This window comes from Numida meleagris, chromosome 4, assembly GCF_002078875.1.
Source record: "Numida meleagris isolate 19003 breed g44 Domestic line chromosome 4, NumMel1.0, whole genome shotgun sequence".
Taxonomy (NCBI): domain Eukaryota; kingdom Metazoa; phylum Chordata; class Aves; order Galliformes; family Numididae; genus Numida; species Numida meleagris.
In genome coordinates this window covers 9,599,957-9,623,533 of record NC_034412.1, presented here as the reverse complement: position 1 = coordinate 9,623,533, position 23,577 = coordinate 9,599,957, and the positions used below count along the sequence as shown (strand labels likewise).

The window sequence follows — 23,577 nt, the reverse complement described above, 5'->3', positions numbered from 1 at the left end:
GCAGGAGAAGCCAAAATCCTGCAGTTACAGAAGCTGCACATTTACCTCCAGTGACAGGGGACCAGGCCCAAGACAGTGCAAGTTTAGTCCCTGGCAACACAGGTGACAGGAAACATCTAAACCTGCTCATCACAAGAAAACAAAGCTTTCTCTCTTTTGAAATAAAACATTTAACTCAGTCATCTGTCACTTCCACTGCAAAAAGTAAACCTTACAAGGCAGCACAGCATGCGTCCTTACAGTCAGCTGTAGAGGCAACTCTGAACAGCCAACAGCTCAGGTGGCACTGAGTGGCACAGCCAGGCAATGCCAGCACACCACATTCCCAAAATGCTAGCTGGGCAGCTAATCAATTATTCTTCTTCAACTCCCTAAAACCTTTCCATGGAGCCACGTGCCCCACCTAGCCAGCAGGAGAAACACCCTCCATGGTCAGAAACAGGAGATTTTCTGAGCACTGCAGCCACCACGGCAAAAGATGCTCCAAACCGTGGTGAGATGGACTGTGAACGTGCCTTGGGAAAGTTATGCCAACTCCGACATATTCGTCCCCTCATAGCTTTCTATTCCCAGGTATTATCAGTGTGAGGACAAGCAGCAGGATGAAGCAGGAGCAAGGTAAGGAAGGGATCAAAAACGCATCCTGGCAACACACCAGCCCCTACTGCTCTGGGCTCCCTCAGCATTATCGGAGCCATGATTTCCTTAACAGTTAAATGCCACTGCCTCGCCTGCCCTGCCAGCAGGGGAAATATCAGCTGTGTCAGCCCAAGAGGCAAAGGGCTTACCGAACTGGAGAGGAATGCAGGCGGCAGTGGCACACACTGGGGACAGGGAAATGAAACCCCAGGGAAGGCTGTTAACTGCCACTGCCTTTGCACAGGGGTCAGACGAGGTACGCTTTATGGCTCCTGGGGCTGAAGCCTGGCTGCGTGACCTTAGCGAGACTCCCATGCCAGAAATGAATATCGCTGTTAGAGGGGCTGGGAGCACGGGGACCGAGCACACGAGGACAAGGCAGCTTCTGGCAGGCAGCCCAGTGCAGCCCTTCTGTGCCCAGAGCCCGGGAGACAGTGCTGCAGCCTCATGGGGACAGTGCCAGGGATGGGGCACAACAGTGACCCAGCATCCAGGAGGAAGGATGTGCGCTGATTGCAGACCCCCTGTTTGGCGTTAGGACGACCCTTCGGGTTCCCAACTGAGATGGCATTATGACTTCTCTTGCTATTGTGCTTAAACATTGGTACCTAAGCATGAGCTCAGGTTCAATGCCTCTGTTTTAGAGCACCTTTCACTCCAAATGACGGAGGAGAGAAACAAGAGTGACAGACGTATCCGTGTGCCACCACAGCTGAACCAGCAAGCTCTCAGTTGTACCAACAGTGCCTCTCCTTGCCATACCCCCAACCCTCCAGGGTAAAAGTAAAAGCTCTGGGAATAAAATCCAACCCAAGCCTCCTGCACAGCAGCACAGCTCGTTATCACTTGGACACTGGGTCAGGCGTGACTAATTTCATTTAAATAGCATTACATAAGCAGGACACCCAGAATATTTGATTCATAGAAACGCTTTGAAGGGGCTGAAAGCACAACTGGCACAACAGACATAGCATGGGGACTGCTGCAGCGTCACAGAGGTACATACACCCACACCCCCTCCCACAACTCACACAAAAGCAGGCTTTGGACTTGCAAGCTGAAGTCCTGTACAGCCAAAAGTTAACACAAATGTTTGGGACAGTTTCACTTAACAGGCAAAAGCAAAAACTGAGTGCGAGGGAATAAATATGGAAAGTAAGGCAGGCAAAGCAGGTGCTGGCTTGTAAAACCTTGGCCAGAAAGGCTCCCCAGGAGGTTGAATCTGGTAGCTTTGCAACAGCTCCACAGAGACACAGAAGAGACAGAAAAAGAAAAAAAAAAAAAAGAGAACATGAATGCATATGCATTCTTTGTTGCCATATATAGTATATAGAGACATTTGGTATATACACCCTCGAGCTCACACATGCCATCATAGAGTATATACTATATATGCATTGCATATCCTTCGTTCCATGTGCCTAGGTTTGTACTGTGACCGTGTATGTATACACATGTCTATATGTATTTCTTATGCATGTGTTTCTCAGCACACTCGACCACCACCCATGAATGTGTGCTGCCACACAATACACCACGCAGCACAGCGAATCCACAGCCTCAACACTCACAGCTTCTTGCTGGTGCTGAGCCCTTTCTCTCCCAGCTCTCACTGAGCAAACAGCATGAGGAAATTACCATTTTACCCCATTTTCTAGTGACTCCAACCCCTCCACACTCAGTTAAAAGACTTTTCTCCCTTAAAAGAGTCACAAACAACACGTTACTGTCATAAAAAGCCACAAATCCTGCTGAGAAGTCACCCCATACGTCCGTGAAACTTGTTTACGTACCGGCTCCCGCGCTGCACAGCCTTGCTGGTGGGATGAACTCGGAGCGGGGCTTCTGGAGACACGCAGGGCGCTGCTGGAGTCACGACTTCGGGTTTCTTTCACAGCCCTGTGAAGAGAGAGAGTTGCCGTATGATGCACACCGGGTGGGCTTCCGACGGCTCTTCTTTAAAACTTGCAAGTTAACCCACACAACTTCTGGGAAACGGAGCGTTTTCCTTCCCCAGCTTTTTCAGACTGAAGCCTCCATACTTTTGGACTGCTTTACAGCAGCCACCCTCTGCGCCCCATGAAACCAAGTATCACCACCTCAAATCACCAAGCTTTAAGGTGCCACATTAGGAATGTAACAAGATGCGACAATTTGTAAAGGTAGGGATGCAAGGCTGTAACGAGACATAAAAAGCAGCACAAAATGTGAGAAACAGGTTAAATCTGTCCTTTGAGCCAACAGGGGAGCTAGGAGGCATTATTTAATCCCGTCTTGAAGCTCATGGGATTTGCTGTTACCTTAACTGAGTTGCTGCTGTTTTTCCCTGTGCAGCAGATGCAGGTAGAGCAGAGAGGTCAGCCCACCATCAGCCAGGCCACACAACTGGCATCCTGCATGCGTGACACCAGGACATGCTGCCAAATGCATCCACGGAGATAGGCAGCATCTGAACTGCGCACTCCTTCCTGCCCCTGCCCAGCATTTCGTTCCAGCCACAACCCCAGCACCCCAACATCCCCATCTCTGCTGACGACAAGTGCAGGCTCGCCTCATTATTACATCTCAACATAAAAAAACTGCTATTTGCTGTCGTAATGATGGAAGCACTCAGTCCAGGCTTGTGCTTGCTTTACCTGCACTGAGGATGCACGTGAGCCCACAAGTCCTTCACCAACATGCAGCAGAACACAAGAGGTGGCTCACAGTCCGTGTCTCTGTGCAGTGGTACATCTCCATCGCATCAATGCCGCAGGAGCACACTGAGGTCCATCCTGACCCTGATGGCACCTCCCCAGCTCAGCCCCATGGATCCTGTGTTAGCACCCAGCCCACAGGACCCGAGTGCGGGTAGGGCAGGTACAGAAGTCCCCAGAAGCCACAGTGCTGCCTTCAGGTACAATGAGGACAAATCAGACTGGAGATAGCAGTGGCCTCTCCCACTCTACATAGGCTTGGGATGAAGATGAGTTACTGCAAGGTTTTATTGCTGCTGAATTCAGCCAAGGAGTAATTTCTCTTCATCCATCAAGGAGGAGACAAGTACAAGCAAATATTATGGTTGTGCAAGTTTACTTCTCATTTTAAAATGATGTAGAGTTATATACAATTTAGGTCCTTCCCACAGGCTCCTGGCAACATGCCCTTCGTTCTTATCTGCAAAGGCAGAAGACAGCAACATTCCCCTCTGGTTCCAACACTGTTTCAATTCAATCCACAACAGCACCTCTGAGAGCTCCAGGTAAAACAATATTCTTGGGATCCAACCTGCGTTTAGAGGACCTTGGCTTGAGTTTGTCTTTCAGTGAGTTTAACTCAAGAAATGTTTATTAGATCAGTTACAGGATGCCAGCAGACTCAGCTCACTGACCTGCACCCTCTCCTCGCTGCTGTGGCTGTCCCTGTTGGTTATCCCACTGCATGGCCACAGGCTTGCAGCAAACCCACTCCTGCCTGCCTTGGCTCTCCCAAGCTCATGGCTACCATGAGCTCATGCACCAGAGCTGATGTGCAGCCACAGGACAGCACCCTGTCCCAAAGAAGCACCTGCCCCTCTCTCTGACATGGCTCTACAGGCCTCCTCTCAGCCATGCCCATCCCCTCTTTGGCTCAGGGGAAGAGCACAATGCACAGACATACCCCAGTGATCACTGTCAAAGCAAGTCTTTGCTCCACTGGATTGCCCAGGGAAATACTTCCAAAGATGAGCCCTAAGGAGACACCTCTGGGTTTCCCACTTCTCCCAACATCCTCTGTGGGGAACGTTCAGCTGCTTTTGAAGCAGAAATATCACTAACAGACATCTTTTTGCTTCACACAACTCCAGTCCCTTCCCTAGCTTACCACACTGGATGCTCAGTGGTCAGCACGTGTCTAATTCTGATTATAATCCTGCGCCAAGAAATTCCAGATTGCAATCACGGCACTGCAAGAGGTAACAGCAGCAAGTCCCTTTGGTAACACAGCTTTGCAGAACACAGTTCCCACCTGGCAGGACTCAGCACAGCGGTGTGCCCGTGCCTTCAGAGCAGCAGAGACAGACTTCTCAGTCCAGGCACACAGACATGCACACATGTGCATCTCTATTTTTATGCTTAGTGCAGTACAGATCACTTATTTTAATGCACCCTCAAGCATTTCAACATGCAGTTTTGTCATTTAAAGGCATTTTAAAGCAAAGCCAAACAGCAGGAATCGGTCGGCATGGTCAAAGCACTGAGCAGTCCCTGAACAAAGTACTGGAACTGGGACTGACTAAAAGAACAACTTTCACAAAGTATTTTCTTTTTTTCCCCAACTGGCTGAATTTAAGGCACAGCTCACAAAAAAAAGTTGATCAGAAGTTAAAAAGCCATCCCAACTGGAAGATACAAAGCTGAAAGTGATCTAAGTGCAAAATCCTGAGGTGCAATGACCAGAAGCATCCTGTGCACTACTGCTGACACCGATGCCGTGCCACTGACGGCAGAGATCAACACCATGTGATAAAAAACACATTCATTTAAAGCACAAAAACAATACATAAAGCAAGGCTTCCTGTTTACTGATTTACCTTTAAATCTGCTTTACGCTTGAAAGTCTTACAAGTTCCCAGAGCTCAATTCCTACCATTGTTTCCTTAAATCAATACTGCTCCACTTGTAGAAGCCGCAGCCTGAACACCAGTACAACTGGGATAAAGCAGCCTCACAATGGGAAGCTCAGTCTCAGCCTGAGCTATGAGGAAAATTGGAGTTATAACTGTTCCGGTCGCCAGTTTTCAAGCACTGACAAGTTCAGAGAGTCAGCCACCAGCGTGGCCTGACAGGGGTCTGCTCCTGTAGGGCTGGCAGGTACATGTACGGGTCCCAACATGACAGCCCCACTCAATCTGACCTTTTCATTTTAAATGAAAAACACTTAAAAGCCTGCTCTGCTTTGACATATGCATTTTTATGTCTTTCCCACGCGGTGCCAAGGTTTGTTGTTTGCTGGCCAAAGTCCCCAGCTCAGAAATCTCAAGTTATTTCCTCTGCACCAGCAGTTCTGACCATCACTGGCAGAGATATCCAAGCTCCCCGTGCACTGCACAGTTTGGACAACAAGGTCCTTTCTATACAAATCTCAGTTTGGAGTCTTATGCTGATTTAAAACTCAGGTTATATGCACAGGGAGCTCTACACCCGAACACATGCCCTGAGACACGGACCCATCTTGCTAACACAAGAGACGGGTGCCTGCAGGATTCCTATCAGCTTTCTGTGCTTGCTTGTTCCTGCGCTTCTCAGGTTTCATTTATTAAACTGCTCAATTCAAAAGAACATTGACGAAGCTATCTAACGCAAAGATCATGCAAGATAACTAAAGCTGGAGACATTTCCTCTGTGCTGCTCTTCAGCACTGCCAGCAGCAGCACCTGCTCAGAAATTCACCAGTACGCACACCAACAACTAATGGGCCCGGCTGCTGCTTCTTCTTGGAGGCCGGATCTTGGATGGTGTAAAGCAGCAAGCATGCCATGCAAACCTGGAGTTTCAATCTACGAGGAAGCACACGCCTTTTGTTTATTGTCCTCAGCCAGGAGCTGCCTGCATATCTGCCACAATCACATGTGTCAAAATGGGCAAACGTAGGACTTATCACTTCCAAACCCCTGGTCCTGATTGCAGCAGGGACCTGCAGCACCAGCCATGATAGGAGGAGTTAGCAGCAACTGAACAGCAAACCTGAAGGCTGCAGGGCAGAATTCGGCCTTCAAATGTCACCAGCTCCTGGGCCAGGTGACGTGCTTTTACTGTCACACCTGATTTTCAGGTTTGTCCTTGGGTTCATAAACTGAGATTAAAACAAGAAGGAAAAAAAGGTGGAGGAGAAAGGAAGAGACCGTTCCAGCACACTCCTTCGGGCACAGCAGGGCTGGATCCAGCTTCCCCAGATAGACTGCAGTATTAAAACACATGGGAAGTTACTTGAGCATGACACATTTAGGCAGTGGACAAGGAAGCTGTGGGCAGCTGTCCCTGCAGCGCCCCAATGGCCCTCAGCTGGGGCAACCCAGCAGCAGGAGCAGCCATAGCACAGCCCTGTTATCTTAAACAGGCAAAAAGATGGAGAGGAAAGAAGGGTGGCTAAGGAATGAGAGGAACCCATGTGCCCATGCCAGGAAGCCTGCAGGTCCCATGCTGGATTGACCTTTCAGCAGTTCCCTGTGCTGACAGCTGTGATTTACAGGTCTGTAAGGCACACCAGGACTAGACCCCGTATTTTCAAGCACAGGCTGCAGGCCTTGTGCTGTCTGTGTTCCTGGAAGTGGAAGATTTTCAGAGCAGCCTTATTGATTCCTCCCCGCACACACCATTTGCTGTCTGCATTTTGCTAAGCCCTGTCAGAGAGACTTCGAGCAAAAGGGGGGCAGTCCACTTTCTCACTTGAATGCACCCCAGCTTCTTGATCAAAGAAGATAATTGATTTTGCTTTGCAGTTCTCAAGCAGCATAAGAGCACCACGGAGTCTGGGTTTCAAACAATGGATAACATTTTGCAATTCAAAAGCAAAAAAATGTCATTCTTTTCCCCCAAGAAGAGGCCAGTCTCACTAGGCAGCCACAGCAGAACGCTGTCCTAACACGTCTCCCAAGTCTCAAGCCACTCAATAAAGAAAACAGACTGAAATCAGACCAACAGTGACCAAGAGCACAGGGAAGGAGGAGCACAGAGGACAAATGCTGCATCCCAATTCCTGGGGACAGAAGGCTCTGGCTTCCCCCAGTCTCAGCTCAGGGTCTGCAGCAGCCCATGTTCAGGCTGAAATCCCAGAGCACAGAGATGGCATTTCTGTGCCCATTTACTGTCTAACAGCGTTGCTTAGGAAAACAGCAACGAAAACAGAAGTTAAATGTTATGATAAAGTACCATCATCCTTTTCTGAGCCAACCAGACTGGCTCTGTGGTTCAAGGCTTTTGTTTTACCCAATTTCTGCCACGTCAGTGGAGAACAGCAACAGCTACTGGGCAGCCTGCTGGACTCCCCAACGCCATGCCCACTTACAAGCATTACAATCCATCGCAATGTTTGAAAAAGAACAGTAATGGAGAGATTTGCTGGTCCGACATCTGGTTTAGAACCGTCCATTCCCTCCTCACCCCCATCTCCACAGATGCCTGAGCATGAGTTATCCTCTTTCATTTTCATCTTACTAGCAAACTTCTATAGTTTGAGACTTGGAAGGAATACTTTCAGCTGGGGTTACAACACCTGTATTAAAAAAAAAAACAACAATTTCTTAGCGTAGTTGCTCCACTCTTCTTTCCAAAGAACTGGACCAAGAGGCTGAGGACACCTTTTTCTCCAAAAATAAAAGAACAATAAAGAACAACAACAAAAAAACCAATGGGGCTGAGAGGCAAAGGTTAAGATGGAAGCATGGCAATCAGCAGCCTTATCACTGAGTGCTTCTCGTGAAAACATGTTTGTTTTCAACAAACGTTACCATCACAAATGGTAAAAATAAGAAAATGAACTTTTTTGTTTCACAAAACCAGGACTGAGTCGTAAGCTGACGCTTCCTACAGAAAACTCAATCTTGAGAAAAAGTCACTTATGCCAAATATAGATTAGAAATCTGGAGAAATTCTGACAAGCCCTAGTAACTGCTCTTACTACACTTCAAAGCTAGGAGGAACACAGGTGCCTGTAGACGCATCCCCCCTCTGAACAAGAAAGTACAATTACTTCCATTATAGATGAGGACTGTGACACAAAGAAAATCTATTAAGAAGCTGTTTTTGTTCAGATTACCCCAGCTCCAGTCGGAATGCAGGTCTCTCACTGAATTAGGCCCTTTGGAGGCAGTTTTTCACGTTCTGTACCAATGCACTTCTCCCTGCCGCTGCAGGAAGAGAAGACAAAGCCCATGTGCAGTGGCTGTCCACCTCTTCTCCCCAAGAGGACATCAGAGCATCATTCCCCACCACCCCAGGGTGCACGAGCCTCAGCCCAGCATCAACAGCTAAAATAAAGTGCCACATGATATCCCCAAAATGAAAACGGTAGGAGCTCAATTTAGGTCATGGTGTAACAATGGAAAGGAAATGTGATCCTAATCCCCCAGCTCAGCACTATTGTGAACACACCGTCCCACAGCATGGCTGTCAGACACACACCCATCTTAACACAACAACCTGGTCACCTGCCTGCGGCATGACCGCAGCTCCACGCCCGTCTCCTACGTGTCAGGGAGCCACTGTTGCATCATGACAGCATGGGGACAACAGGGACACGAGCCCCCACGTGCACCTGTTACGCACTGGTTGCATAGCACCAGCTCTGTCTGCACTCCTGCCTTCCAGCTGGACAAATAGGGCTCAAGTTCAAGCTCCCATAACCCAAAGCCCCATGTAACAGAAGTGGCCTCACAGGCTTCCACAGCAATGTTGCAGTTTATCCTCCTGCCATAGGAGTAAAAAATAGGTTGCAATTTATAACATAACTTCTTTCAGCACAATAAATACAAGTGTTAGTGTTTTTTTCCTCCCCTGATTAAAAATTAAGAATAAAAAGCCTTCAGCCACTCTGTGCTATTTTACCTTGACCTAGAGAAGCAGATAGGCTGGATTTGCACCACATTTCCTCTGATATTTGCCCAGTACAAACAGTGGCTGTAGCAGCTAGACCTGTACAACTCAGTTCACTTTGTCTTCCTGTTTCTCCAAGAAAAGAACGAGGCTTCTGGTTTGCAGAGTGGTGAAGTTATCAATTCACAGAATCATAAAGGTGGGAAAAGACCACTCATTTAATCCAACCGTCAACCCATCACCACCATGCCCGCTAACCGTATCCCTAAGACATTTCAACATCTCTCAGCTCCCCCACTAGTATTCACAGGCAGAGATCCTACCTCTGCCCACGTACCTGACATTTCCTCAGCACAAAGTTCCCTTGACCACTAATTCTCCATGTTCTTCCAAGAGTTTGCCATGCAAATATCCTCCAGCCTGCCGCACCTGAGCACTGTATTTCAGAAAAGCACAGCCTACTTTTTTCACATGCTAGCACTGTGTGGGTGCAATATCACACCATGGTGCAAAACATTCTGAAACCAAGGAAAGTCTCATCAACCTTCTTCCATCTTGCTGGTGTGATTCACAAGAGCACCAGACAGCGTAACGCTGCAGTCGTACCTGTCCTCACCCACTCCTACTCCACCATACTGTGCTTGTCAGCAGGAATTTCACCACTAGCACTGAAGCCAGCATTTAATTTATCAGACCAAGTGGTTTGTTTGTTGGTTTTGGTAACAACAAAAAGTGGTGAGGGAGAAAAATAGAAAGGAACTGCAGGAACTTCTGGAGACAAGGATCTCTCTATCAGACTTGCCAGCTGATGTTTTCAGAGACTCACTTGGCACAGCACCACCTCAGCTGGCATCCGACATGCAAACAAGTGAGACCAGCTCCACACCAGCCACCAGGAGAGGCAGCAACTGCAGTCAGGAGAAAGGAAGGAGAAAGATTTGCACTGCATCTATCACAAGAGGTATGGCCACATGCCTGGTCACCAACCGCGAAGGACACAAAGAATAAGGTCATGGAGGAAAAAAGTATCTCTGTGAGTAACCACTGTCAGAGAGCAGTGGCCATGCACAAGCCAGCAGTCACAGGGCTGACCATGTAGCACTGAGAGATATCACACAGCCTTCGGTCCAGAAACAGGAGACATCTGCGGGGGAAGAGCTGGCAAGGGAAGACAGTTTCCTCTGAAACCAGCAAGACTGCACTTTGCAGAGACTCACAGCAGCCCTACATAAGCCATTTGCCTACAGCCACCATATATCCAGTTACAACTCCCAGAAACACAGCTGACTCGATCCCCAGCCTTTATCAGCATTCACAGAGACCAGAGAAGGTCAACAGAGTCGTCATCCAGGAACAGAAAACAAGCACAGCAAGCTCAATGGGAACTTGACAGGACAAGAATGACTGCAGTCACGGAGGAGCGAGAAGAGTTCACAAGCCTGGCCCTTGTGCTGAGGCTCTCAAAGAAGACAAAACCCCTGACCTTTGATTAAACTACGCCACTCTCAGAAGAGGGGGCGGTTTAGGGGCCCAGGGACTCAATAAGAAACTATTTATCTCAAGGTCATGGGTTCATCCCCTCTTCAAGTTCTTTCTGCTTAGTCAATTAAAACAGGGGACTCGATCTGCATTAAAAAACCTGTTACTAAGGGCACAGTCAGATGCTGCCTTGTGAAACAAGCAGATCAAGAAGATATAACAGCTCTGCTGCTCCTTGCAATCACAGCAATGCTGGGAATGCTCCCAGTGCAGAGTACAGCCAACTTTTGTGCCCAGACCAGCAAAGCACAGGAGGGGACTGCTGCCTGGACATCCTCACAAGGAGCGCTACGAGTGGAGCTGATCCTGCCCTGGCCTCCAAGCCTGGTCCAGTGAGACTTTTGCCCATCCTCATAGCAGCCCTAAGGTGCTCAGAGGCCAAAAGCCCACCACAAGGTCATGGTGGGGACAGGGAGCCTTCACTGCCTGGAGCCCAATCACACAGGACCAGACATCTTCCAGTACTGAGCCCTGGGGTGCTATGGGACACTCTCACACAATCCTGAGAAGGGGCTGCCTTCCCTGTGCCTGCCCTGCTCCCCAGCCTTATCAGTGACACACGCAGAGAGAACAGGGAGAAGACACCTCTCACTGCAGCACTAGGCCCAGAGCAATGCGTATCTGAAACCAATTACTGATAGAAACCAAACTATCTAGGAACTCCAGCTGCTGCATTCAGAGTTCCTGGTAATGAGTGTAGTCAAAACCTTTTCTTATTTTCTAACCCATAAAAAGCACAGACTAAACACGCTCCAGCACGTGGGGTGCACACACACCTCTCCTGCTTTTAATAGCTTTCCACCAAGAAAAACCAATCCCCCCCATAACGCTACAATGTGATGGAGAGTACAGCGGTAACAGTGGGGTGGCAAAGTCTTTCACAGCAGCAAATGAAGACAAGCCCAAACACAGCAGCTATGGACACAGAAAAAACTACTTACCTTTGGAATGCCTCAGGTAGGCAGGGATCTCCAGCAAGATACCCTCACCTCTGCTGCCAGCCCTTAAATGAGGTCTGGAAAGGGGTGGATCCTGGGTCCACCCCTTCCGGTCACTCAGGTGCATTGCTTGCACCTGAGCTCCCCTGGGTCGGCCCTGCCTTCCCACCAGGTGCTCAACCACTGGTTCAGACCATGACTGAGCATTTCTGCTACACCTCCCAAAAGTTGCTATGAAGTTTCGTAACACTTTTAACAGCTCCATGCTTTTTCCCTATTTATCCTTTCATCCAAAAGCAACTTTTAGCAGAGAAAGGATTCTTGTGGCTGCTCAGACAGCAAGACCCAACCTTCCCTCTGCCAAGGGAACAAGCTCCCCATGCACCACGGCCACTGTGATTAAAATGGTGAAATGGAGGGGTCTGGAAACAAGTGGAAAGCAAGTAGAGCTCCCTTCCATTTCCCACAGAGGGTAATTATTGCAGAGAGGACTGCATATCCTTTTGGCTTTTAATTAGTGGAAAACCAAGTCAATCTCAGTTCATATTAGTGAGAAACTATTAGGGGTTATGGATCTGCAGCCAAGGAAAACAAATCTGCACTGGTCCTTCACCCCAAGAATAACTCCTGATTGTTGAGCACAGTTACCAAGGGAATGAATAGCTTCTCCTGCAAGCTCCGCAGTCAATTAAACTAAAGCAGACAAAGAGGCCAGGCAGTGGTGGCAGCAGAAAACACAGGGAGAGTCAGATGCATGTGCCTGGCAGACAGGGAGCACCAGCAGCAGGTTCAGAATGATGATGGAGATCAGCAGTCCACAGCCCCTGTGCTACCAGAACACACTGGAGGCTTCTCCATGAGATGCTAAACAGCAAAGGCTGCCCTGAAGAAACTTCAGGAGGCTTTGGCTGAGCAAGACAGAAGTACACACTGATATCCTGAGCTGTGATTCATATTTAACAGAGAACGACAAAGATCTGAGTGAGGAAACACCTACAAAAAGTCCACGATCTGTTAGTAATCCAGAACTGTCCTATTGCTGCATCGCACTCCGCTCAGCAGCCTTCCAACCCTGCCTGAAAATCAGGACAAAAATCAACACAAAATAGAAGCCCGGGGAAACAAGTACAATCCTTGGCTCTTTTTGAACACGAAAGCCAAACATCTAAAGCATCCTTATCATCTTCCTAAGCACCCACCAAAAAAAATCCAGTTGCAGTGGAAACTTGCTTTAGGTCCAGTTGCTCTTTGCAGATGGGGCACTAATAATCCATACACCACAAGGATGATTCTTTTTCCCTTGTGCTGCTGAATTTTATTAAGATGAACATGGGTCTTGGAGGCTACACTGACTTACAGAGCCTTCGTTATTCCCTGCTCTTCTTTGATGTGCCACAGCTTTGTTCTCTTTGAAAACAATTAGCCAAACAACCAAATTCCCCTTAAAAACTGGGGGAAATCAAAGCAGCAGGGAGTTTTTGGAAAAAGGCAAGGCAGCAAACAAAACCCACTGCTACCACCTTTTAATTGGGTTTTAACCAAGCGTGTATGTGCACACCCGGGTCTAAATCCCACGTCCACCCTCAAAAACTGAGCAGAGTTCTGCGGTGGTTGGTACAGCCCGATGTCACCAAGGCAGTGCTATGCAAAGCTGGGCCCACGCTGCCGTGGACGTGCCCCGGCTCAGACGTGCTCCTCTAGCAGGTGTTGCTTGGATCCTGGGCATCTCTCTAGCAAAGGGCAACGCTATTTAACTTCCTCATGAGCTCAGGATGCTGCCAAACATCTGCTGTGATTAGCTGGTTTGTGTTTGTGAAATGCACACAGAAGTTATCATAAGGAAGGAACTGGCTTATTTATGGATGTGAATGCTGGACCGAGACCTAAACCCACATTCTGTATTTGCACATGTGGCCTTATCTGCTCTGCCAGATTTCACCGTCTGAAGTGAGGACGGAGGCACGAGGTGCTGCCTTGAGCACCCTCAGCCAGCAGGTCTCCTGCGGGCTCCAAGAAGTCAAGCTGCAGCTGATGAGCCACCCAAATTCCTGCTGGTAGGGGACTTTGCATCAGGTTACACATTACTCTTGGGTGTCCCTCCCTCCCACAAAGGCCTCCGGTGACTAAGTGCTGAGGAATGAGACAGAGGAGCGTGCACAGCTCAGGGGCCACCATAAAGAGCACTGCAGGAGACGAGCTCCCCAGGATGACAGCAAAGAGCCCAAGTATGTTCTAAATGGACACAAGCAACTTCATGAAAAGAATTACACATGTCAATTGCCTGCAATAGCATGACCACCCGAGGCTTATGTGACTTAGAATTAGACTTACATGACTCAGAATTGCTTTGCACCACACTGCAAGTCCTAGACATACAGCACTGCTCTGCCAGAAGCTGCCGCTCTCCTTTCCGCCACAGATACATTTCAATACTTATCAGGTCTCCATCTTAGTCACATTCTGCTAACACACACTTCTGACATCCTTTTCATCTTCCCCCATAACCAAACTCCGTCCCTGTGTCAAACTCTCTGCCCTTCTCCCAGCACTCTCTGGCTTATCTTCAGCTGCAGGGCTGGAGCTCTGCAGACCCCACTGCAGGCACAGCCCCTGCTCAGGTTCCTGAGACTTTCCAAGTGCACAGCTCAGCCAGCTCATGGCCTTCCTGTGGATACTGTAACGACCAAGAGGCTACAGTTCATAGTCAGAGATAGGGACAACACAAGACAACAGTGTCCATGGAACACGGAAGCAAAACAAAGAGAAAGGTGAGCAGGAGTCAGCAAACATAGCAATACCATGCCCGGAATTACTCATGCCATTCAGGAGATGGATAGGCCTTGTCTTGTTCTGCAGATCAAAGTGTTTAGAATCACCCCCGTTACACCTCCAGTAGAACATGCACAACTGAAACACACAAAATATTCCTGTCCTAAAAGGTACTTCCACCAGGACAGCTGGAATTAGACCAGATGCATCCAGTGTGGGACTTCCTGATAATACACAGCCAGCTTTGTACATCCAGTTCCACCCATGAATGAGGGCACACCCTTAACCAGGTATGAATCAAACCATCCAAGACATGAGAAATTTACCAAGAGCTCTTGAAAAAAAACCCATGAGGCTGTTCCTGCTTCACTGCAATCTGCCTTCAAGGTATGGGGAGCAGCCCCGAACACAACAAACCTAGAGCCAGCAGATCAATTTTATGAGAACTTTTTGGACGTGACAGCACGATCCGAGAGCTAAAACACCACCCCAGGTAAACAAAAAAAAAAAAGGGGAAAAAAAGGGTGCACACAGACCAGAATCACGGGCTATTGCATGCAGGGAACTCAGCAGAGCAGGTATGGGTATGACATCCCTATGCGTGGCCTGACACTCTCCGCGGTGGGGCACGACCCATGCAGGCAATCACTATTAACACCTTGGAGAATGAATCCCCTCTTTTTTTAATCTGAGGTACAAGGCAGAAAAGCAATATACAAGTCAGTGGAAAGGAGAGATGACAATGCACACCCACTCATAAATTAAAAAAAAAAAAAAAAAAAGGAAGGAGAGCAGGGATCACAAACCAATGTACATATGCCATAAGTACAGTGAGGAGACTTAAGCTCATTTCATGCAGAATAACTCACAAATAAAGATGCCCTGCAGGGACCCCTGCGTGCAGTAAGGAAGCGAGCTCTGCTCTCACAGCTCCTTCCCTTCTTCAGCTCTCCATTGATCCCCACAGCCTCCAAATGCACACACAGCCCAATTTCACAGCACTCCCCCACTCAGCAGAGTAAAACACGTTGTGCCAAGCAATGAAACAAGGAGCAGAGGCGCTTCATGAGCTGCCATCCTTTCCCCCAGACACTACAGATACCTGAGTGGGTGGAGCGCCTTGGAAAGGCATGCTCATTTGTATTGTTTTAAACTCAGCTGCTTCTCTGGCCTCACTCCCAATTGTCTATTCTGAAAGAGTCATTACGTGCCAAGAAAGCTTCCCTCATCCCTCCAGAAGCTCAGAGGTGCACCTAATGCCACTGTTAGAGGTTTACAACTTATCTGCTGCACTCACAACGTGATCTGCACTGTATGAGGATGTCTATTGCAGTGAGGGGACTGCCATTCTGCATGCCACAGCATTGTTTCAGAAGAAAGGAAGCCAGACTTCTTTCCAGATAACATTAACCCTTTTGCCCATTGTTTCTTCCCCATCTGTCTGCATTTGAAGCAAATTAGGATTGTGGTTCAGGAACACGCTTAAACCCTTGCTTATCTTTAGGCACACAAGTAGCTGCAGAGAATTCAGCTGGATTACTCATGCACTTGAATTTCAGACTTACTCTGCAGAAGGTTCACCAAGCCTTCCTTAAATGGCAAAGATGCAGCACTGTGTTTCCCAAGCGCTGTTCTGCATATCCCCAGGACCTCTAGAAAGGAGAGGATCCCCTGTGAACACACCGAAGTGGGACTGTGCTAGGGAAAGCAGAACAAGCATTGTAAGAACAGGCACTTCTCCAACAAAACAGCCCGCTGTACAAGAAGTGATGGAGAACCACTACAGCTTAAAGGAAACTTAAAATACCCTAAAAGTGGCAGTCTTACTGACCACAGGAAAAAAAGCCACTGAAGAATTTACAGCTGATGATATGAAGTCTCCATTACCCTTACTCCACCCCTCGAAATATGTTATACATAGATAACACCTGGATCTTCACCATTCCCATGGTCTGTTTCTGGACCTCCCAGTATCACAGTTCAGATTCAACAGCATCAAACTGCCCTGGACTCAAAATGCCAGAAGCAAAGTCCAGCTTCCATACTTAGCCAGGCACTTCAATACCCACACCCAGTCCTTGTCCCCTAGTCAAGGATGACAGTTATGCATAGGAGGCTGGTAAAAGCAGAAAAGACAAGGGAGATAGACTGTAAAGATAAGCCCAACTGCAATGCACAGTTCAGAGTGATCTTCAGAGTTGGATGAAAAGATGCTAAATTCACTCTGTAATTACAAACTTCTTTTTTAACTATTTCTCTCTGTTTGATTATCAGTTATGACTGCAAACTAAAGTGAGCATAGCTGGTCTAAATGTCTTTTTTTTCTTCTGCATTTCAGTGTCAGGGATGATGTGACTCTCAGCTTCACTCCTCACCAAGCCTTGGTGTCCCATCAGTAAAATGGCAAGAATAATTTTCCTTCATCTCAAGAGGGCACCACAAAAATAGTCATCCCAACATGCAAAGCACTTCAATGAAAGAGCAAAGAGCACTCCAGAAAAGCACAGAAAAGGAAATTAATAATTCTGCATTCATCTTTGAGTTTGAATGGTATGTGGTAGACTGCATAAAAAAGAAAAGAAACCAAACAGCTGCTCATTAAGTATCACCTTCCGTTCTGAGCTCAAAGAGTAGGTTCTCTAGCAGTTAAGTGCCTATATAATAATACCTAGTCACAGGAGGGTCAAATTAAAGTTCCACCACCAACTCTCATCCCTGCATTTTGTAGTTTTGAAGCACTTGGACTTCGCAACTTTAATACCATTATTTTAACCCAGTGCTTGTCTTGTAATTAACTACAGCACTGCCACGTGGCTACTGCAATCGCTATCTGCTTGTCTTCTGAAATCCAGATTAAAGGCTTGCCTCGGCCACATTAATAGCTTGAGGTATCTCTCAAAATTTGCCCAAACCCATAGGAAGCAAATCAGTCTACCTCAAGCTATGAGGCGCGCTCACTTCAAGCCAGTTGATCTCCTTCAGGGCTGAGCTGAAACACAAACACGGCTGCCACCAGAGTAAGGCAGGGGAGACAGACAGCCAGAGCTACAGCCACTGATAGCTGCTAATGCAATCATCCTCCCAACAAGCCCCTGCTGCAGCGTTCTGAGAGACTCCTTGCCTTCATTCAAGCTTGCCTCATTAAGGAGAGTAATTCAAGTCTGTTAAGGTGAGGTAATAAACTGCTGAAACAGAGAGAGCTCCTTAGGGTACGGGCAAATGGCACACAGAAAATACACACCCAGTGCCATGCAAAACCACGGCAGTCAGGGCACCACCAACATGGGAACTGCAGCAGGACCGGCTGCAAGTCACCTGTGAAACACACCAACTTTCTCTTCACTTCTTCAGAAAACTGAGTTCCATACAGCCAGCTTCATTGCTGAAAAAGCCCTAGAGGATGTATTTTAGATTTGTTCTGCTGTGCTTAACCGAGGCATGCAGCTGGACCGCTTTTACCTTCTCATGCAAAGCACCCGTACCCACCCAATATCCTCTTCTCTAACAAAAGTCTGTGCCAGGACCTATCAGCCTCCCCCATCCTCCCTGCCTTGCCCACTGGCCAGGCTGCCAGGGAATGCCAAACAGCAGTAGGGTGCTGGCCATTGAACTGCGCAGCCCCAGCAGAGGCTTCAGCTGGAGCAGAGATCAGGAGCCCAGGAGGAAAGAGAAGAGGGAAGAACTGCAGCTCCTGACACTGACATCCACTGGCCTGAAGCAGGGGAGGGGGGGAGTTACAAATGGATGCATAAACAAGACCTGACTGTGTAATTCAGAGCTAACAGGGTAGTTTACTGAACGTTAATTAAATCCTCAGTGCCTGTTACCAACTGTGGAGATCAACTTATTTTTAAATTAAATAAGCAATAAATGCTTAGCTGAACTTCTATTAAATTTCACCCAGTCAATGAAGTATGTGGGGCTTTTAATAGATGTTAAACAAGATAGTTATGGCAGGTTAGTTGACATTTTATTACCTTAAGATAATGGCCGTATTAAATCTCAACTAACTATTCCACTGGCGGCACAGTCATCCAAGATTTGGCAGAAGTTTGCCTGCCTTGAAGCATCGCTGGGCAGCGGCAGCAAGGAGAGGAAGGCAGCCAAGTGCTGAACGGCACCTACTCAGAGGATGCTCAAGTGCATAAACCCACCTACGTGCAAAATGGGATCCCTCCCAACTAGCCAGACTTGGAAGTCCCAAAGAGCACCATCCATTTCCCACCGAATCACAACTGGCGTAACAACAGCAGAGACCCTCAAGAATCCCAACTCATAGACTCATTAAGGCTGGAGAAGACCTTTAGGATCATCAAGTCCAACCATCAACCCATCACCACCATGCCCTCAGATCAAATAAAGTAATTATGGGGTTACTGAGGAATCTGTATTATGAGTAGCCCACAATGCTATAAAGGAACCAATAAGCATCCTCACTAAGAAACTGCAATGATCAAAACTTGTATTTTTTCTCTAAGAAAAGGTTATCAGCAGCCCACAACTCTACCGATGTTTGTTTTCCTTTCTTGAGCACATTGAGACAGTTCAGGAGCACTTCTGAGTGACTCACACGTGTGTCACTGTCACCCACAGATTCCAACAACAGATAGCGACAACCTAAAATGATAGACTTGCTGACAGCAACTTAAAATGATCATTTCCATGCCAGCTCTCGTGCTTGCTCAGAACGTGATTGAAACCAACTCTTCTGAGATTAAAGCAGTCTCTGCACTAAGGTGTCTCTACCAACAACCTTAATCACAACGAATGAGTGTGGGTAGTGTGTTTTTTTTTTCATGTTTGGTTAGAAACATTCTGAACTCTACCTGCTTGAGCAGAGCCCTGCACACAACTGAGCCCTATTCCTTGGGCAGGCACAAGCTGTCAAAAGGTTTTTAACTCTGTGGGCTTTTTTTTGGTCTGTGGTTTTCGGTTTGATTTGTTGTTTTCTTTTCTATGTTTGTTTCTGTTTTACAAAACAAAACGCTCCTGACATTAAGAGGAGGAAAACGCTGAGCTCTTCATACTTTACTGGCACCGTCCTTCAGGGACGCCTGGTGCACATGTAAAAGTTGACTGCAACATCTGCCCTCCAATACCTCCTCTGGAACTGCTGTTCGTAAGTTATTTCAAGTCCTGTATTTTTCTATAGGTAACCCACACTCTTTAAAGTTATTGTGCCTTCCAAATCAGTGTCTCTGGTAACCCACATCCTCAGATAAAGTATGGTTTCCATCTCCCTCACTCTTGCCTGCTTTTCAAACGTGTCTGCAGTTCCAGTAAGCTCTCTAGCTTTTAGCAGAATCGCCCCGCTGTGAGAGCAGAGGGAGATGATGATTTAGTGGGGGTAAATCATTATCTGAAAAAAGGTGAGAGCCTCATTGTCTTGTTCACACATGCATAAAGCAAGCACAGGTGCTGGATCCCAGACTTCTGGTAGATCATATAGACGTGAATTTGTATTCATATTTCTTCCCTCGAGCTTCATCTGTGTCTAAAAAGTAACATGACTTAGAGACACAGACACACCAAAAGGAAACGCACATTACTTTGTCATCACTACATCACCTCCAAAACCTCTCAGTGCATCTTCAAGGATGAGTGTTTGGACTTCCCCACACCTGAGGGTTTTCCAGAGCTTCAGGCAGCCAGAGGCTGCAGGGTGAAAGACCAGCCCATGGGTGAGACCTAGCTCAAAGCCCAATGGCCAGGCAGGTTTATCAGGAGAAAGGCACTGCTGCATGGGTCTACCGTTCAGATGCCTGACAAGGAAAGAAACACCACTGAGTACGCATTGTTCGCACAACCACGATGAGCAAGGAATGGAGAGACTGCTGTGGGCACCCTGAGGGTATGCGCTCCACAGATGCATGGAAACTGTCTTATTGCAAACCATTTCTCATCCATTCAAGCTACCGTTTTTCTCCAGCTACAGCCAGCAAGAGATGTTTCACAGTCCTGTGTGAAATGTATTTTCTTCCCAATTAGATGTTTATGATACAGAAGGCAACACTATTACCTGGCAAAGCACATGATAGTCATACAACTGTCCTATCTTCTTTCCAGACTTGGCTCAATTCTTGCCCTCAGCAATATTCTGCATGATAAATTCAACCACTGAGTTACACATTACACAGAAAAGCATTTACTTCTTTTCTCTTTGAATCACTCACTTTCATCCAACATTTCCCAAGCAGTGGCACAAGGGAACAGACTCCACTTCCACAACATTTATCACTTCTGTGACACCTTTCTAATGTGTGTCCTTTCAGTAGGAGCAATCCCAAAGAGCTCATCAAGTTTTTTGATAGGACAGGAGGGAATGACCCCAAGTTGTGCCAGGGGAGGTTCAGGTTGGATATTAATTCTTCTCAGAAAGAGCAGTGAAGACTGGCACAGGCTGCCCAGGGAGGTGGTGGAGTCACAGTCCCTGGAGATGTTCAAGAACCGTGGAGACGCGGCACTGCAGGATGTAGTCAGTGGGCAATACTGGTGGTAGGTGGACATAAGGACTAGATGATCTTAGAGGTCTTTTCTCTTAATGATTTATTATTCTATGATTCTAAGCTCCCTGAGGTTTTACAGCTCCCCAGCATTTTTGCCATCCTTCTTCAAAACCCCAGAACTCTCCACCAGACTTAACAAAGCAGAAGGGAATTGCTCCGGGTTTGCAGGCAGACATTACACAGTCAAACCCAAGCAGCTACATTAACAAGCAAAGCAACAGTCAGGCACTAAAATGAAGTGACTGTTGTCCCCACTCTGACCATGGCCCTCCATACCGTACTATTTGTACTATAAACTTCTAATTAAAAATATATACTGATGACCATTATGTATTTAAAAGCATTTCAGTTCCAATGAGAGCGTAGCTGACACTTTGCCTTGGTGCACTGCAAAACTCACTGCTCCAGCTTCAGAGCTTTACATCCTAAGGGAACACACACTTTGGCAAGCAGTGTACAACTGAATCTGCACTTACATCATTTGGAAATTTGAATTACCAGAATTGGGAACTGGTGCAGAGTTAGAGAGCAGCCCATCATCTCTCAGAAATGCAGCACAGTTAAATAAAGGCACCTTTGATGTCCAATTTGCTCTGGAAGGTTCCAAGACACGAGGCATCAGAACTGCACCTGAACTTTTCTGTACCTCCACCATGACTGTTGGGATATTTAACCTGAAAACCACCCCTAGCCCACCAATGTAGAGGCCCATTCTTGCTGGTTTGCCCTCGTTTTACATGATTGTAACAACACGGATTTACCACAGGTTGGGCCTGTACCTCCAGAAGTTAGCATGAGATACCATTTTAGCTTCACTTCTCTAGACACGTCCTCCTTTCCCACCCAGGAGTTCACCCTGCGGCCTACGAGGTCACTGCGGCCTACATAGGGTCTGCATGCCCTCATAGCACACATGGCAGGCCTGGCTCTTGGGAAGGAAGCCCTAAAAACCACTCCAGTGCCCTCTGTGCACAGAGATCAGCTCAAGGCCCAACCGGCCCATCACACCACCCTACTCACAACTTCCCTCCAGCCAAGAGAAGCCCAAAAGGCCTACGGTGGCTTCCAGCTGCTCCTGAGCTCCACTCAGCAGCCCTCTTAACAAAACTCTAAGCAACCAAAGGAGGGGAATAACAGAGCTAATTAAACTCAGGAGCAACAGGATGAATTGTCGTGGGTGGGCAGGGAGAGAGAGAGTAGCACAATGGGTAAAGAAAAGTTTTCAATGGCACATCTTTGTCCTCAGATGGAAACATTACCTGAGGGAAATCCCATCTCATGGAGCACTACTGAGCCTTGTCTGGGCCAGACCTGCTGCATGGAGAAGCAGAAAGTCCCTCCTGTCCCCAGATCACATCGCTGGAGGCAGGACAGGGAGCAGCTGTTTCCCAGTTGTGTTAGTAACGGGCAGATGAAATGTTGGGTCCTGTGCTGTGGCTCCAGACATTTCCCTGCATTCCTCGGATCCCATACGGGTAATTAATTGTGTGGTTGCCAACACCTGCTATATCACCCAGACCCCAGGTGTCCCAAAACTCCCAGATTTCTCAGATTTTGTCCAAAAATTCATTCCTGGAAGGTGTAAGCGTGAACTCTACAGGAAATAGATCCAAGAAGCAAAGAACTTCTCAATTCTGGACTGTTTCACCAAAATTTAAAGCTTCCGTGTGAAACTATGCATTCCACATGGATCGCAACTACTTTCTGCATAGTACTGTGGATGAGTAGGAAGATGCATTGGGCGGCATGATGGTTCCCATAAACTCTTAAAACTTTGTGTAACCAAATTGCTGAGGTCAGAGACAGCCACTAAATAGGAACCTGAACCCCGAACCAAATAACGGGGTGAAATTCACATGAATGTAGAAACCGAAAAACCCACACGAGAAGAAAGCAGCAGAAACTAACTCTCCATGCACCCGTGGGGCTATGCTGCTTCTCGAGGTACAGAGCAATTACAGCAGTTTTCTCCATCAACACCTCCTACTCCGGAGCACTGCCTTCTCCCAAGCACAGCCCCAGGGCGTGGAGACTGCTCAGCGCTCCTGCACAATGGCAGGAATACAAGTTGTCTGTTTGAAAGGGGAGGGAAACAGGGGAGGAGGGGGGAAGGAGAAGAGAAGAAAAAAAAAAAAAAAAAAAGCCCTTGGGTGACGTAAGGGTGTGGGAAATTTCTACAGTACTTACCTGTTGGGGAAGGGTGGGCCTCCCCTGGTGTATAAAAAGCTGCCAGGGCTTTGCTCAACTTGTTACTGACTACCGCCACCCGGGCGAAGGGCGGGGGGGGGGGGCATGGCCGCAACCCGACCAGGTGCACCTGCGGGCGGCGGCGGGGGAGGGGGGCGAGCCTGGTCCCGGGAGGGGGCACTGGGAGGGGGCCGGGGGAGCTCCTACCCCCGCCCCACCCGGAGCCGCTGCCGCTCTCGCCGCGGGGCGGGGGGGCCGCGGTGCCCCGGGCGTGGGGAGGAGCCAACCGTGGGACCCCCCCCTCCAGCGTCCGGCGGAGCAACCCGCCCCGGCCGGGGGGGGCTCCAGCTGCTGCACAGCTGCCTCGGCGGGCGGGGATCGGGGGGGGGGAGAGAAGAAGGGGTCAAGTTATTATTCGCAACAATACCTCTGGGGGGAGGAGGCAGC

At 48.0% G+C, this 23,577-nt stretch overlaps 1 protein-coding gene across 14 annotated transcripts in view; it reads right to left on the bottom strand.

Annotated features, from left to right (window-relative positions):
• LPP (LIM domain containing preferred translocation partner in lipoma) overlaps positions 1-23,577 on the bottom strand; it is a 316,729-nt gene that overhangs the window by 292,217 nt on the left and 935 nt on the right. For 6 of the 14 annotated variants that reach the window (XM_021396526.1, XM_021396525.1, XM_021396524.1 and 3 more), the window contains exon 2: positions 2,433-2,538. The gene's annotated coding sequence lies outside the window, so the exon portion shown is untranslated. Of the gene's footprint in view, positions 1-2,432; positions 2,539-2,939; positions 3,282-8,780; positions 8,845-11,671; positions 11,709-16,002; positions 16,144-23,130; positions 23,228-23,557 lie in introns of those variants that run through there. The other 8 variants (XM_021396520.1, XM_021396512.1, XM_021396521.1 and 5 more) reach the window with 6 other exon arrangements.